The 15,507-nt window shown below is 46.8% G+C and overlaps 8 non-coding genes across 8 annotated transcripts; all 8 read left to right on the top strand.

The window, feature by feature from the left end:
- The first annotated feature begins 1,137 nt into the window (after positions 1-1,137).
- trnal-aag (transfer RNA leucine (anticodon AAG)) lies at positions 1,138-1,219 on the top strand. Its single transcript has one exon. It is a non-coding gene; the product is annotated as a tRNA-Leu (tRNA).
- A 1,614-nt stretch (positions 1,220-2,833) lies between these two features.
- trnal-aag (transfer RNA leucine (anticodon AAG)) lies at positions 2,834-2,915 on the top strand. Its single transcript has one exon. It is a non-coding gene; the product is annotated as a tRNA-Leu (tRNA).
- Positions 2,916-4,540: 1,625 nt separating this feature from the next.
- Positions 4,541-4,622, top strand: trnal-aag (transfer RNA leucine (anticodon AAG)). The gene has a single exon. It is a non-coding gene; the product is annotated as a tRNA-Leu (tRNA).
- Positions 4,623-6,247: 1,625 nt separating this feature from the next.
- trnal-aag (transfer RNA leucine (anticodon AAG)) lies at positions 6,248-6,329 on the top strand. The gene has a single exon. It is a non-coding gene; the product is annotated as a tRNA-Leu (tRNA).
- Positions 6,330-7,954: 1,625 nt separating this feature from the next.
- Positions 7,955-8,036, top strand: trnal-aag (transfer RNA leucine (anticodon AAG)). The gene has a single exon. It is a non-coding gene; the product is annotated as a tRNA-Leu (tRNA).
- Positions 8,037-11,368: 3,332 nt separating this feature from the next.
- trnal-aag (transfer RNA leucine (anticodon AAG)) lies at positions 11,369-11,450 on the top strand. Its single transcript has one exon. It is a non-coding gene; the product is annotated as a tRNA-Leu (tRNA).
- A 1,625-nt stretch (positions 11,451-13,075) lies between these two features.
- trnal-aag (transfer RNA leucine (anticodon AAG)) lies at positions 13,076-13,157 on the top strand. Its single transcript has one exon. It is a non-coding gene; the product is annotated as a tRNA-Leu (tRNA).
- Positions 13,158-14,782: 1,625 nt separating this feature from the next.
- Positions 14,783-14,864, top strand: trnal-aag (transfer RNA leucine (anticodon AAG)). Its single transcript has one exon. It is a non-coding gene; the product is annotated as a tRNA-Leu (tRNA).
- Positions 14,865-15,507: the final 643 nt, after the last annotated feature.

Raw genomic sequence — 15,507 nt, 5'->3', positions numbered from 1 at the left:
GTTCTGCTGTGACCACTGTTTCTATTGGGCAGATGTCCGATTCGCACCAATGTTCATTTGCGCCTTGAAACCAGTCGACACATTTCGATCTGCGTGACCGCTCGACAGACAAACACGATCAAAGCAGGGCTGGCCTCTGGAAAGACAGCCGCCCGATTGTTCACGAATTTTACTTGTCGAATCTTGTGATCCAGGTGATGGTAACTGAAGAACTGGATTTTGTTTTGATGCTTTTTGGATTTTTTCTTTCAGCAGTTGAGTTGCGTGACCGACGGGCAGCGCTACAGAGCTGCGAGTGGCGGTTGAGAGGTGCACATTTGGCAAGTTGGGGCGGCCCAGGAAGATCGGAAGTATTCCGCCTTGATCTTAATAGTTCTGTTTAAACATGGGATTGAATCGAGTAGAGGATAAATGTAAAGAGCGCCTGTGGCGAAAAAGGAGCGATTGCAGGCCAAGAGCGAAAGGTGTTTCAAATTTTCGTGGCGCAGGAAGCTGTGTGCGGATAAGCCAGATTTTAAAGCGAGTGTGTCGGAAAGTAAAGAGCGATGTTGTGTGTGAGTAGAGCTCAAGAAAGTTGTGCTTGAAGCTGCGCCCTTGAGTAAAGTTTCAAGTTGTCAGGAAAACGGCTATAGTGAAAGCTCAAAAATAAATCCAGAAACTGCTGGCAACACTCAGCAGGTCAGGTATTATCTGTGGACAGATACTCGCTTTACCGGGGCGTAATTGTGCACTTTCTTGATCCTTCACGTTATTCACATCTTACACTCGCAACACCTCCGTGCACCAATTTTTCCTTGCTGATTTGAGCAGAGATCAGCGAGCAATGCAAAATTCATCCACCGTGGCTTCGGATTGGAGCGAGGCCCAAGACATCTGGTTGAATTTCAGGAAGGAAGCGACGCATCAAACGGTAAATGCAATAATGGCGCGAATGAGATACAAAACCATGCGTGCAGAGCACAATGGATTAGGAATCCATCACCTCAAACACTCGGCCACCTCGTCGCATGAATATTGCTCAGAAAGTCCATTTATTTGATTCGTTCAATGGAAAATCCTCGACTCAAAGGTCAAAATGCAAGAAAACCACATTTCAATCACCAGATATCAGATTCTGAAGGCAGAGCTTTGACACGTGGTAGCGTGGCCGAGCGGTCTAAGGCGCTGGATTAAGGCTCCAGTCTCTTCGGGGGCGAGGGTTCGAATCCCACCGCTGCCAGCGTGTAAAGTGCTTGCTATTTTTTCCTCATCACCAAACATCCTTCTTTTCCAAGCAGCACCGGGCGCGACATTGCTGTTGTTCGGGCATGACTGCCCCACCTGATGCGCTTCGCCTTGATCGTATCCTCGTCCATGCTCTGCGTTGAGGTCGCAGTTTGTTCGGTTTGAATACGAGCTACAGTATAGTTTCGATTACCTCTTTTGTTCTCTACCACATACACTAATAGAATGCAGCAAGAAATCAATCTTTTGCACAAAAAAGAAATATTTTTTGTTGCTGGCAAAAACCGAACCATTCCTTCAAATCCAGCACTCTCACATGCCTGTACTTGATGCTCCACAGTTCAAACTGGCCTGTTTTCCCAACTTTTTCTACCTTCCACAGCCTTTCCTTTCTTCCTTCCACTTCATGGAAACTATCCTGCGGCATTGCCGACTCCAGCATTCACTTTCATGATCTCACGCGTTTAAATTTGTTCTGCTGTGACCACTGTTTCTATTGGGCAGATGTCCGATTCGCACCAATGTTCATTTGCGCCTTGAAACCAGTCGACACATTTCGATCTGCGTGACCGCTCGACAGACAAACACGATGAAAGCAGGGCTGGCCTCTGGAAAGACAGCCGCCCGATTGTTCACGAATTTTACTTGTCGAATCTTGTGATCCAGGTGATGGTAACTGAAGAACTGGATTTTGTTTTGATGCTTTTTGGATTTTTTCTTTCAGCAGTTGAGTTGCGTGACCGACGGGCAGCGCTACAGAGCTGCGAGTGGCGGTTGAGAGGTGCACATTTGGCAAGTTGGGGCGGCCCAGGAAGATCGGAAGTATTCCGCCTTGATCTTAATAGTTCTGTTTAAACATGGGATTGAATCGAGTAGAGGATAAATGTAAAGAGCGCCTGTGGCGAAAAAGGAGCGATTGCAGGCCAAGAGCGAAAGGTGTTTCAAATTTTCGTGGCGCAGGAAGCTGTGTGCGGATAAGCCAGATTTTAAAGCGAGTGTGTCGGAAAGTAAAGAGCGATGTTGTGTGTGAGTAGAGCTCAAGAAAGTTGTGCTTGAAGCTGCGCCCTTGAGTAAAGTTTCAAGTTGTCAGGAAAACGGCTATAGTGAAAGCTCAACAATAAATCCAGAAACTGCTGGCAACACTCAGCAGGTCAGGTATTATCTGTGGACAGATACTCGCTTTACCGGGGCGTAATTGTGCACTTTCTTGATCCTTCACGTTATTCACATCTTACACTCGCAACACCTCCGTGCACCAATTTTTCCTTGCTGATTTGAGCAGAGATCAGCGAGCAATGCAAAATTCATCCACCGTGGCTTCGGATTGGAGCGAGGCCCAAGACATCTGGTTGAATTTCAGGAAGGAAGCGACGCATCAAACGGTAAATGCAATAATGGCGCGAATGAGATACAAAACCATGCGTGCAGAGCACAATGGATTAGGAATCCATCACCTCAAACACTCGGCCACCTCGTCGCATGAATATTGCTCAGAAAGTCCATTTATTTGATTCGTTCAATGGAAAATCCTCGACTCAAAGGTCAAAATGCAAGAAAACCACATTTCAATCACCAGATATCAGATTCTGAAGGCAGAGCTTTGACACGTGGTAGCGTGGCCGAGCGGTCTAAGGCGCTGGATTAAGGCTCCAGTCTCTTCGGGGGCGAGGGTTCGAATTCCACCGCTGCCAACGTGTAAAGTGCTTGCTATTTTTTCCTCATCACCAAACATCCTTCTTTTCCAAGCAGCACCGGGCGCGACATTGCTGTTGTTCGGGCATGACTGCCCCACCTGATGCGCTTCGCCTTGATCGTATCCTCGTCCATGCTCTGCGTTGAGGTCGCAGTTTGTTCGGTTTGAATACGAGCTACAGTATAGTTTCGATTACCTCTTTTGTTCTCTACCACATACACTAATAGAATGCAGCAAGAAATCAATCTTTTGCACAAAAAAGAAATATTTTTTGTTGCTGGCAAAAACCGAACCATTCCTTCAAATCCAGCACTCTCACATGCCTGTACTTGATGCTCCACAGTTCAAACTGGCCTGTTTTCCCAACTTTTTCTTCCTTCCACAGCTAATATGCCGCCTTTCCTTTCTTCCTTCCACTTCATGGAAACTATCCTGCGGCATTGCCGACTCCAGCATTCACTTTCATGATCTCACGCGTTTAAATTTGTTCTGCTGTGACCACTGTTTCTATTGGGCAGATGTCCGATTCGCACCAATGTTCATTTGCGCCTTGAAACCAGTCGACACATTTCGATCTGCGTGACCGCTCGACAGACAAACACGATCAAAGCAGGGCTGGCCTCTGGAAAGACAGCCTCCCGATTGTTCACGAATTTTACTTGTCGAATCTTGTGATCCAGGTGATGGTAACTGAAGAACTGGATTTTGTTTTGATGCTTTTTGGATTTTTTCTTTCAGCAGTTGAGTTGCGTGACCGACGGGCAGCGCTACAGAGCTGCGAGTGGCGGTTGAGAGGTGCACATTTGGCAAGTTGGGGCGGCCCAGGAAGATCGGAAGTGTTCCGCCTTGATCTTAATAGTTCTGTTTAAACATGGGATTGAATCGAGTAGAGGATAAATGTAAAGAGCGCCTGTGGCGAAAAAGGAGCGATTGCAGGCCAAGAGCGAAAGGTGTTTCAAATTTTCGTGGCGCAGGAAGCTGTGTGCGGATAAGCCAGATTTTAAAGCGAGTGTGTCGGAAAGTAAAGAGCGATGTTGTGTGTGAGTAGAGCTCAAGAAAGTTGTGCTTGAAGCTGCGCCCTTGAGTAAAGTTTCAAGTTGTCAGGAAAAGGGCTATAGTGAAAGCTCAAAAATAAATCCAGAAACTGCTGGCAACACTCAGCAGGTCAGGTATTATCTGTGGACAGATACTCGCTTTACCGGGGCGTAATTGTGCACTTTCTTGATCCTTCACGTTATTCACATCTTACACTCGCAACACCTCCGTGCACCAATTTTTCCTTGCTGATTTGAGCAGAGATCAGCGAGCAATGCAAAATTCATCCACCGTGGCTTCGGATTGGAGCGAGGCCCAAGACATCTGGTTGAATTTCAGGAAGGAAGCGACGCATCAAACGGTAAATGCAATAATGGCGCGAATGAGATACAAAACCATGCGTGCAGAGCACAATGGATTAGGAATCCATCACCTCAAACACTCGGCCACCTCGTCGCATGAATATTGCTCAGAAAGTCCATTTATTTGATTCGTTCAATGGAAAATCCTCGACTCAAAGGTCAAAATGCAAGAAAACCACATTTCAATCACCAGATATCAGATTCTGAAGGCAGAGCTTTGACACGTGGTAGCGTGGCCGAGCGGTCTAAGGCGCTGGGTTAAGGCTCCAGTCTCTTCGGGGTCGTGGGTTCGAATCCCACCGCTGCCAACGTGTAAAGTGCTTGCTATTTTTTCCTCATCACCAAACATCCTTCTTTTCCAAGCAGCACCGGGCGCGACATTGCTGTTGTTCGGGCATGACTGCCCCACCTGATGCGCTTCGCCTTGATCGTATCCTCGTCCATGCTCTGCGTTGAGGTCGCAGTTTGTTCGGTTTGAATACGAGCTACAGTATAGTTTCGATTACCTCTTTTGTTCTCTACCACATACACTAATAGAATGCAGCAAGAAATCAATCTTTTGCACAAAAAAGAAATATTTTTTGTTGCTGGCAAAAACCGAACCATTCCTTCAAATCCAGCACTCTCACATGCCTGTACTTGATGCTCCACAGTTCAAACTGGCCTGTTTTCCCAACTTTTTCTTCCTTCCACAGCCAATATGCCGCCTTTCCTTTCTTCCTTCCACTTCATGGAAACTATCCTGCGGCATTGCCGACTCCAGCATTCACTTTCATGATCTCACGCGTTTAAATTTGTTCTGCTGTGACCACTGTTTCTATTGGGCAGATGTCCGATTCGCACCAATGTTCATTTGCGCCTTGAAACCAGTCGACACATTTCGATCTGCGTGACCGCTCGACAGACAAACACGATGAAAGCAGGGCTGGCCTCTGGAAAGACAGCCGCCCGATTGTTCACGAATTTTACTTGTCGAATCTTGTGATCCAGGTGATGGTAACTGAAGAACTGGATTTTGTTTTGATGCTTTTTGGATTTTTTCTTTCAGCAGTTGAGTTGCGTGACCGACGGGCAGCGCTACAGAGCTGCGAGTGGCGGTTGAGAGGTGCACATTTGGCAAGTTGGGGCGGCCCAGGAAGATCGGAAGTATTCCGCCTTGATCTTAATAGTTCTGTTTAAACATGGGATTGAATCGAGTAGAGGATAAATGTAAAGAGCGCCTGTGGCGAAAAAGGAGCGATTGCAGGCCAAGAGCGAAAGGTGTTTCAAATTTTCGTGGCGCAGGAAGCTGTGTGCGGATAAGCCAGATTTTAAAGCGAGTGTGTCGGAAAGTAAAGAGCGATGTTGTGTGTGAGTAGAGCTCAAGAAAGTTGTGCTTGAAGCTGCGCCCTTGAGTAAAGTTTCAAGTTGTCAGGAAAACGGCTATAGTGAAAGCTCAAAAATAAATCCAGAAACTGCTGGCAACACTCAGCAGGTCAGGTATTATCTGTGGACAGATACTCGCTTTACCGGGGCGTAATTGTGCACTTTCTTGATCCTTCACGTTATTCACATCTTACACTCGCAACACCTCCGTGCACCAATTTTTCCTTGCTGATTTGAGCAGAGATCAGCGAGCAATGCAAAATTCATCCACCGTGGCTTCGGATTGGAGCGAGGCCCAAGACATCTGGTTGAATTTCAGGAAGGAAGCGACGCATCAAACGGTAAATGCAATAATGGCGCGAATGAGATACAAAACCATGCGTGCAGAGCACAATGGATTAGGAATCCATCACCTCAAACACTCGGCCACCTCGTCGCATGAATATTGCTCAGAAAGTCCATTTATTTGATTCGTTCAATGGAAAATCCTCGACTCAAAGGTCAAAATGCAAGAAAACCACATTTCAATCACCAGATATCAGATTCTGAAGGCAGAGCTTTGACACGTGGTAGCGTGGCCGAGCGGTCTAAGGCGCTGGATTAAGGCTCCAGTCTCTTCGGGGGCGTGGGTTCGAATCCCACCGCTGCCAACGTGTAAAGTGCTTGCTATTTTTTCCTCATCACCAAACATCCTTCTTTTCCAAGCAGCACCGGGCGCGACATTGCTGTTGTTCGGGCATGACTGCCCCACCTGATGCGCTTCGCCTTGATCGTATCCTCGTCCATGCTCTGCGTTGAGGTCGCAGTTTGTTCGGTTTGAATACGAGCTACAGTATAGTTTCGATTACCTCTTTTGTTCTCTATCACATACACTAATAGAATGCAGCAAGAAATCAATCTTTTGCACAAAAAAGAAATATTTTTTGTTGCTGGCAAAAACCGAACCATTCCTTCAAATCCAGCACTCTCACATGCCTGTACTTGATGCTCCACAGTTCAAACTGGCCTGTTTTCCCAACTTTTTCTTCCTTCCACAGCCAATATGCCGCCTTTCCTTTCTTCCTTCCACTTCATGGAAACTATCCTGCGGCATTGCCGACTCCAGCATTCACTTTCATGATCTCACGCGTTTAAATTTGTTCTGCTGTGACCACTGTTTCTATTGGGCAGATGTCCGATTCGCACCAATGTTCATTTGCGCCTTGAAACCAGTCGACACATTTCGATCTGCGTGACCGCTCGACAGACAAACACGATGAAAGCAGGGCTGGCCTCTGGAAAGACAGCCGCCCGATTGTTCACGAATTTTACTTGTCGAATCTTGTGATCCAGGTGATGGTAACTGAAGAACTGGATTTTGTTTTGATGCTTTTTGGATTTTTTCTTTCAGCAGTTGAGTTGCGTGACCGACGGGCAGCGCTACAGAGCTGCGAGTGGCGGTTGAGAGGTGCACATTTGGCAAGTTGGGGCGGCCCAGGAAGATCGGAAGTATTCCGCCTTGATCTTAATAGTTCTGTTTAAACAGGGGATTGAATCGAGTAGACGATAAATGTAAAGAGCGCCTGTGGCGAAAAAGGAGCGATTGCAGGCCAAGAGCGAAAGGTGTTTCAAATTTTCGTGGCGCAGGAAGCTGTGTGCGGATAAGCCAGATTTTAAAGCGAGTGTGTCGGAAAGTAAAGAGCGATGTTGTGTGTGAGTAGAGCTCAAGAAAGTTGTGCTTGAAGCTGCGCCCTTGAGTAAAGTTTCAAGTTGTCAGGAAAACGGCTATAGTGAAAGCTCAAAAATAAATCCAGAAACTGCTGGCAACACTCAGCAGGTCAGGTATTATCTGTGGACAGATACTCGCTTTACCGGGGCGTAATTGTGCACTTTCTTGATCCTTCACGTTATTCACATCTTACACTCGCAACACCTCCGTGCACCAATTTTTCCTTGCTGATTTGAGCAGAGATCAGCGAGCAATGCAAAATTCATCCACCGTGGCTTCGGATTGGAGCGAGGCCCAAGACATCTGGTTGAATTTCAGGAAGGAAGCGACGCATCAAACGGTAAATGCAATAATGGCGCGAATGAGATACAAAACCATGCGTGCAGAGCACAATGGATTAGGAATCCATCACCTCAAACACTCGGCCACCTCGTCGCATGAATATTGCTCAGAAAGTCCATTTATTTGATTCGTTCAATGGAAAATCCTCGACTCAAAGGTCAAAATGCAAGAAAACCACATTTCAATCACCAGATATCAGATTCTGAAGGCAGAGCTTTGACACGTGGTAGCGTGGCCGAGCGGTCTAAGGCGCTGGATTAAGGCTCCAGTCTCTTCGGGGGCGAGGGTTCGAATCCCACCGCTGCCAACGTGTAAAGTGCTTGCTATTTTTTCCTCATCACCAAACATCCTTCTTTTCCAAGCAGCACCGGGCGCGACATTGCTGTTGTTCGGGCATGACTGCCCCACCTGATGCGCTTCGCCTTGATCGTATCCTCGTCCATGCTCTGCGTTGAGGTCGCAGTTTGTTCGGTTTGAATACGAGCTACAGTATAGTTTCGATTACCTCTTTTGTTCTCTATCACATACACTAATAGAATGCAGCAAGAAATCAATCTTTTGCACAAAAAAGAAATATTTTTTGTTGCTGGCAAAAACCGAACCATTCCTTCAAATCCAGCACTCTCACATGCCTGTACTTGATGCTCCACAGTTCAAACTGGCCTGTTTTCCCAACTTTTTCTTCCTTCCACAGCCAATATGCCGCCTTTCCTTTCTTCCTTCCACTTCATGGAAACTATCCTGCGGCATTGCCGACTCCAGCATTCACTTTCATGATCTCACGCGTTTAAATTTGTTCTGCTGTGACCACTGTTTCTATTGGGCAGATGTCCGATTCGCACCAATGTTCATTTGCGCCTTGAAACCAGTCGACACATTTCGATCTGCGTGACCGCTCGACAGACAAACACGATGAAAGCAGGGCTGGCCTCTGGAAAGACAGCCGCCCGATTGTTCACGAATTTTACTTGTCGAATCTTGTGATCCAGGTGATGGTAACTGAAGAACTGGATTTTGTTTTGATGCTTTTTGGATTTTTTCTTTCAGCAGTTGAGTTGCGTGACCGACGGGCAGCGCTACAGAGCTGCGAGTGGCGGTTGAGAGGTGCACATTTGGCAAGTTGGGGCGGCCCAGGAAGATCGGAAGTATTCCGCCTTGATCTTAATAGTTCTGTTTAAACATGGGATTGAATCGAGTAGAGGATAAATGTAAAGAGCGCCTGTGGCGAAAAAGGAGCGATTGCAGGCCAAGAGCGAAAGGTGTTTCAAATTTTCGTGGCGCAGGAAGCTGTGTGCGGATAAGCCAGATTTTAAAGCGAGTGTGTCGGAAAGTAAAGAGCGATGTTGTGTGTGAGTAGAGCTCAAGAAAGTTGTGCTTGAAGCTGCGCCCTTGAGTAAAGTTTCAAGTTGTCAGGAAAACGGCTATAGTGAAAGCTCAAAAATAAATCCAGAAACTGCTGGCAACACTCAGCAGGTCAGGTATTATCTGTGGACAGATACTCGCTTTACCGGGGCGTAATTGTGCACTTTCTTGATCCTTCACGTTATTCACATCTTACACTCGCAACACCTCCGTGCACCAATTTTTCCTTGCTGATTTGAGCAGAGATCAGCGAGCAATGCAAAATTCATCCACCGTGGCTTCGGATTGGAGCGAGGCCCAAGACATCTGGTTGAATTTCAGGAAGGAAGCGACGCATCAAACGGTAAATGCAATAATGGCGCGAATGAGATACAAAACCATGCGTGCAGAGCACAATGGATTAGGAATCCATCACCTCAAACACTCGGCCACCTCGTCGCATGAATATTGCTCAGAAAGTCCATTTATTTGATTCGTTCAATGGAAAATCCTCGACTCAAAGGTCAAAATGCAAGAAAACCACATTTCAATCACCAGATATCAGATTCTGAAGGCAGAGCTTTGACACGTGGTAGCGTGGCCGAGCGGTCTAAGGCGCTGGATTAAGGCTCCAGTCGCTTCGGGGGCGAGTGTTCGAATCCCACCGCTGCCAACGTGTAAAGTGCTTGCTATTTTTTCCTCATCACCAAACATCCTTCTTTTCCAAGCAGCACCGGGCGCGACATTGCTGTTGTTCGGGCATGACTGCCCCACCTGATGCGCTTCGCCTTGATCGTATCCTCGTCCATGCTCTGCGTTGAGGTCGCAGTTTGTTCGGTTTGAATACGAGCTACAGTATAGTTTCGATTACCTCTTTTGTTCTCTACCACATACACTAACAGAATGCTGCAAGAAATCAATCTTTTGCACAAAAAATAAATATTTTTTGTTGCTGGCAAAAACCGAACCATTCCTTCAAATCCAACACTCTCACATGCCTGTACTTGATGCTCCACAGTTCAAACTGGCCTGTTTTCCCAACTTTTTCTTCCTTCCACAGCTAATATGCCGCCTTTCCTTTCTTCCTTCCACTTCATGGAAACTATCCTGCGGCATTGCCGACTCCAGCATTCACTTTCATGATCTCACGCGTTTAAATTTGTTCTGCTGTGACCACTGTTTCTATTGGGCAGATGTCCGATTCGCACCAATGTTCATTTGCGCCTTGAAACCAGTCGACACATTTCGATCTGCGTGACCGCTCGACAGACAAACACGATCAAAGCAGGGCTGGCCTCTGGAAAGACAGCCTCCCGATTGTTCACGAATTTTACTTGTCGAATCTTGTGATCCAGGTGATGGTAACTGAAGAACTGGATTTTGTTTTGATGCTTTTTGGATTTTTTCTTTCAGCAGTTGAGTTGCGTGACCGACGGGCAGCGCTACAGAGCTGCGAGTGGCGGTTGAGAGGTGCACATTTGGCAAGTTGGGGCGGCCCAGGAAGATCGGAAGTGTTCCGCCTTGATCTTAATAGTTCTGTTTAAACATGGGATTGAATCGAGTAGAGGATAAATGTAAAGAGCGCCTGTGGCGAAAAAGGAGCGATTGCAGGCCAAGAGCGAAAGGTGTTTCAAATTTTCGTGGCGCAGGAAGCTGTGTGCGGATAAGCCAGATTTTAAAGCGAGTGTGTCGGAAAGTAAAGAGCGATGTTGTGTGTGAGTAGAGCTCAAGAAAGTTGTGCTTGAAGCTGCGCCCTTGAGTAAAGTTTCAAGTTGTCAGGAAAAGGGCTATAGTGAAAGCTCAAAAATAAATCCAGAAACTGCTGGCAACACTCAGCAGGTCAGGTATTATCTGTGGACAGATACTCGCTTTACCGGGGCGTAATTGTGCACTTTCTTGATCCTTCACGTTATTCACATCTTACACTCGCAACACCTCCGTGCACCAATTTTTCCTTGCTGATTTGAGCAGAGATCAGCGAGCAATGCAAAATTCATCCACCGTGGCTTCGGATTGGAGCGAGGCCCAAGACATCTGGTTGAATTTCAGGAAGGAAGCGACGCATCAAACGGTAAATGCAATAATGGCGCGAATGAGATACAAAACCATGCGTGCAGAGCACAATGGATTAGGAATCCATCACCTCAAACACTCGGCCACCTCGTCGCATGAATATTGCTCAGAAAGTCCATTTATTTGATTCGTTCAATGGAAAATCCTCGACTCAAAGGTCAAAATGCAAGAAAACCACATTTCAATCACCAGATATCAGATTCTGAAGGCAGAGCTTTGACACGTGGTAGCGTGGCCGAGCGGTCTAAGGCGCTGGGTTAAGGCTCCAGTCTCTTCGGGGTCGTGGGTTCGAATCCCACCGCTGCCAACGTGTAAAGTGCTTGCTATTTTTTCCTCATCACCAAACATCCTTCTTTTCCAAGCAGCACCGGGCGCGACATTGCTGTTGTTCGGGCATGACTGCCCCACCTGATGCGCTTCGCCTTGATCGTATCCTCGTCCATGCTCTGCGTTGAGGTCGCAGTTTGTTCGGTTTGAATACGAGCTACAGTATAGTTTCGATTACCTCTTTTGTTCTCTACCACATACACTAATAGAATGCAGCAAGAAATCAATCTTTTGCACAAAAAAGAAATATTTTTTGTTGCTGGCAAAAACCGAACCATTCCTTCAAATCCAGCACTCTCACATGCCTGTACTTGATGCTCCACAGTTCAAACTGGCCTGTTTTCCCAACTTTTTCTTCCTTCCACAGCCAATATGCCGCCTTTCCTTTCTTCCTTCCACTTCATGGAAACTATCCTGCGGCATTGCCGACTCCAGCATTCACTTTCATGATCTCACGCGTTTAAATTTGTTCTGCTGTGACCACTGTTTCTATTGGGCAGATGTCCGATTCGCACCAATGTTCATTTGCGCCTTGAAACCAGTCGACACATTTCGATCTGCGTGACCGCTCGACAGACAAACACGATGAAAGCAGGGCTGGCCTCTGGAAAGACAGCCGCCCGATTGTTCACGAATTTTACTTGTCGAATCTTGTGATCCAGGTGATGGTAACTGAAGAACTGGATTTTGTTTTGATGCTTTTTGGATTTTTTCTTTCAGCAGTTGAGTTGCGTGACCGACGGGCAGCGCTACAGAGCTGCGAGTGGCGGTTGAGAGGTGCACATTTGGCAAGTTGGGGCGGCCCAGGAAGATCGGAAGTATTCCGCCTTGATCTTAATAGTTCTGTTTAAACATGGGATTGAATCGAGTAGAGGATAAATGTAAAGAGCGCCTGTGGCGAAAAAGGAGCGATTGCAGGCCAAGAGCGAAAGGTGTTTCAAATTTTCGTGGCGCAGGAAGCTGTGTGCGGATAAGCCAGATTTTAAAGCGAGTGTGTCGGAAAGTAAAGAGCGATGTTGTGTGTGAGTAGAGCTCAAGAAAGTTGTGCTTGAAGCTGCGCCCTTGAGTAAAGTTTCAAGTTGTCAGGAAAACGGCTATAGTGAAAGCTCAAAAATAAATCCAGAAACTGCTGGCAACACTCAGCAGGTCAGGTATTATCTGTGGACAGATACTCGCTTTACCGGGGCGTAATTGTGCACTTTCTTGATCCTTCACGTTATTCACATCTTACACTCGCAACACCTCCGTGCACCAATTTTTCCTTGCTGATTTGAGCAGAGATCAGCGAGCAATGCAAAATTCATCCACCGTGGCTTCGGATTGGAGCGAGGCCCAAGACATCTGGTTGAATTTCAGGAAGGAAGCGACGCATCAAACGGTAAATGCAATAATGGCGCGAATGAGATACAAAACCATGCGTGCAGAGCACAATGGATTAGGAATCCATCACCTCAAACACTCGGCCACCTCGTCGCATGAATATTGCTCAGAAAGTCCATTTATTTGATTCGTTCAATGGAAAATCCTCGACTCAAAGGTCAAAATGCAAGAAAACCACATTTCAATCACCAGATATCAGATTCTGAAGGCAGAGCTTTGACACGTGGTAGCGTGGCCGAGCGGTCTAAGGCGCTGGATTAAGGCTCCAGTCTCTTCGGGGGCGAGGGTTCGAATCCCACCGCTGCCAACGTGTAAAGTGCTTGCTATTTTTTCCTCATCACCAAACATCCTTCTTTTCCAAGCAGCACCGGGCGCGACATTGCTGTTGTTCGGGCATGACTGCCCCACCTGATGCGCTTCGCCTTGATCGTATCCTCGTCCATGCTCTGCGTTGAGGTCGCAGTTTGTTCGGTTTGAATACGAGCTACAGTATAGTTTCGATTACCTCTTTTGTTCTCTACCACATACACTAACAGAATGCTGCAAGAAATCAATATTTTGCACAAAAAATAAATATTTTTTGTTGCTGGCAAAAACCGAACCATTCCTTCAAATCCAACACTCTCACATGCCTGTACTTGATGCTCCACAGTTCAAACTGGCCTGTTTTCCCAACTTTTTCTTCCTTCCACAGCCAATATGCCGCCTTTCCTTTCTTCCTTCCACTTCATGGAAACTATCCTGCGGCATTGCCGACTCCAGCATTCACTTTCATGATCTCACGCGTTTAAATTTGTTCTGCTGTGACCACTGTTTCTATTGGGCAGATGTCCGATTCGCACCAATGTTCATTTGCGCCTTGAAACCAGTCGACACATTTCGATCTGCGTGACCGCTCGACAGACAAACACGATGAAAGCAGGGCTGGCCTCTGGAAAGACAGCCGCCCGATTGTTCACGAATTTTACTTGTCGAATCTTGTGATCCAGGTGATGGTAACTGAAGAACTGGATTTTGTTTTGATGCTTTTTGGATTTTTTCTTTCAGCAGTTGAGTTGCGTGACCGACGGGCAGCGCTACAGAGCTGCGAGTGGCGGTTGAGAGGTGCACATTTGGCAAGTTGGGGCGGCCCAGGAAGATCGGAAGTATTCCGCCTTGATCTTAATAGTTCTGTTTAAACAGGGGATTGAATCGAGTAGACGATAAATGTAAAGAGCGCCTGTGGCGAAAAAGGAGCGATTGCAGGCCAAGAGCGAAAGGTGTTTCAAATTTTCGTGGCGCAGGAAGCTGTGTGCGGATAAGCCAGATTTTAAAGCGAGTGTGTCGGAAAGTAAAGAGCGATGTTGTGTGTGAGTAGAGCTCAAGAAAGTTGTGCTTGAAGCTGCGCCCTTGAGTAAAGTTTCAAGTTGTCAGGAAAACGGCTATAGTGAAAGCTCAAAAATAAATCCAGAAACTGCTGGCAACACTCAGCAGGTCAGGTATTATCTGTGGACAGATACTCGCTTTACCGGGGCGTAATTGTGCACTTTCTTGATCCTTCACGTTATTCACATCTTACACTCGCAACACCTCCGTGCACCAATTTTTCCTTGCTGATTTGAGCAGAGATCAGCGAGCAATGCAAAATTCATCCACCGTGGCTTCGGATTGAAGCGAGGCCCAAGACATCTGGTTGAATTTCAGGAAGGAAGCGACGCATCAAACGGTAAATGCAATAATGGCGCGAATGAGATACAAAACCATGCGTGCAGAGCACAATGGATTAGGAATCCATCACCTCAAACACTCGGCCACCTCGTCGCATGAATATTGCTCAGAAAGTCCATTTATTTGATTCGTTCAATGGAAAATCCTCGACTCAAAGGTCAAAATGCAAGAAAACCACATTTCAATCACCAGATATCAGATTCTGAAGGCAGATCTTTGACACGTGGTAGCGTGGCCGAGCGGTCTAAGGCGCTGGATTAAGGCTCCAGTCTCTTCGGGGGCGTGGGTTCGAATCCCACCGCTGCCAACGAGTAAAGTGCTTGCTATTTTTTCCTCATCACCAAACATCCTTCTTTTCCAAGCAGCACCGGGCGCGACATTGCTGTTGTTCGGGCATGACTGCCCCACCTGATGCGCTTCGCCTTGATCGTATCCTCGTCCATGCTCTGCGTTGAGGTCGCAGTTTGTTCGGTTTGAATACGAGCTACAGTATAGTTTCGATTACCTCTTTTGTTCTCTACCACATACACTAATAGAATGCAGCAAGAAATCAATCTTTTGCACAAAAAAGAAATATTTTTTGTTGCTGGCAAAAACCGAACCATTCCTTCAAATCCAGCACTCTCACATGCCTGTACTTGATGCTCCACAGTTCAAACTGGCCTGTTTTCCCAACTTTTTCTTCCTTCCACAGCCAATATGCCGCCTTTCCTTTCTTCCTTCCACTTCATGGAAACTATCCTGCGGCATTGCCGACTCCAGCATTCACTTTCATGATCTCACGCGTTTAAATTTGTTCTGCTGTGACCACTGTTTCTATTGGGCAGATGTCCGATTCGCACCAATGTTCATTTGCGCCTTGAAACCAGTCGACACATTTCGATCTGCGTGACCGCTCGACAGACAAACACGATGAAAGCAGGGCTGGCCTCTGGAAAGACAGCCGCCCG

This window comes from Heptranchias perlo, chromosome 35 (genome assembly GCF_035084215.1).
Source record: "Heptranchias perlo isolate sHepPer1 chromosome 35, sHepPer1.hap1, whole genome shotgun sequence".
NCBI classification, from domain to species: Eukaryota; Metazoa; Chordata; class Chondrichthyes; order Hexanchiformes; family Hexanchidae; genus Heptranchias; species Heptranchias perlo.
Note: the sequence above shows the minus strand (reverse complement) of the source record. Positions and strands in the feature narration are given on the sequence as shown.